Genomic DNA, 1,279 nt, shown 5'->3' on the forward strand with positions numbered 1-1,279 from the left:
ACGACTGAAGAGCCTGAAGAGCTGAAACACCGCGCAGTCTCCAGACGACCCTGAAGATCCTGAAGAGCTGACACTACATCGTCTCCGGATGACCCTGAGGAGCTGTGACACCGCGTCGTCTCTGTGCTGCTCACAGTAGACAACGCGACCATTAAGAGCTGTGACACTGCGTTGTCTCCGTGCTGCTCACGGGTAGATGATGCGACCCTTAAGAGTTGTGACACTGCGTCGTCTCTGTGCTGTACGTGCTGCCCACAATAAACAGACGACACTGTCATCTCCGTGTTGTAACACTAAGCCGCTTGTCCCGGCTCTTACTCCTTCACTCAGGAAACCTATTCGGCTGTTCCCCCACCCACACACACACAGTCTTTATCCAAGTAAGTTTGAAAAAGGGAAGTGACAAGGATCCTGGTGAGCTAGAGGACAAGGGAATTGACACATGGTCAGGTTCTGTGAGTACTGTAGACAGAAGACACAAATCCTCATCTCATAGGAGGAAGTCAAGCTACTATTCATAACCGAAAAATCAAGAAACAGCGGACTTTACTTTGTCTCTTACTCAAAAATATGGGAACCCGCATTAGAAGAAACTGTTGAAATGTAGAAGGTGGATATTTAGAAAACCACTCAGGGATTAGGATTAGATCAGAGCCTACAGTTTTAGTTTAAAGGTTTACCACCGAACTAACTAGTTTTACATAATGTATGTTTAATTTTCGCTTTTCACACAAGGATTAGTGCTGCATTCCTCTCAGCTTGTGGAAAACAGAATCTAAATCATTGTTAGCAGCCTTTTAAGGTCTTGCAGGATGACCAAAGAGGAAAAATACACTTACCCAAGAAAAGTGGAAATCTGCTGTACGACTACTATTATATATGTCTGTCACACTATGTGAATTTAACCCCAATAAAAAAACTTCCACAATTTTACATACGAAGCACTACATACACACGCACCATCCACCCAACCTTCACGTGGACACACTAACATGTAAGAATTCTACGCAACTGCGCGGTGGAGTAGATGAGGAAGCGAGCTCAGAAGGGGGGACAGGAGCGACCTCAGCATTGAGCTGGTTCGACTTCCGCCTCTGACATCAGGGCCAAGAACCCCCAAGAAAATAACGCGGAACCAAAGGTCAGCGACGACGCCTCAGACCGGCCCCACGCAGGCCCCGCCCACCGCCGCGCCCCCAGGGGTGGGCGGAGCTGACCCGCCCCCTTCCGCCACCGACCGCGGGCGGCTCTCTGCCCAGTCCAGCCGGCCAGCCGCAGA

Source organism: Tupaia chinensis, unplaced genomic scaffold, assembly GCF_000334495.1.
Source record: "Tupaia chinensis unplaced genomic scaffold, TupChi_1.0 Scaffold000291_1, whole genome shotgun sequence".
In the NCBI taxonomy this organism is placed as follows: Eukaryota; Metazoa; Chordata; class Mammalia; order Scandentia; family Tupaiidae; genus Tupaia; species Tupaia belangeri.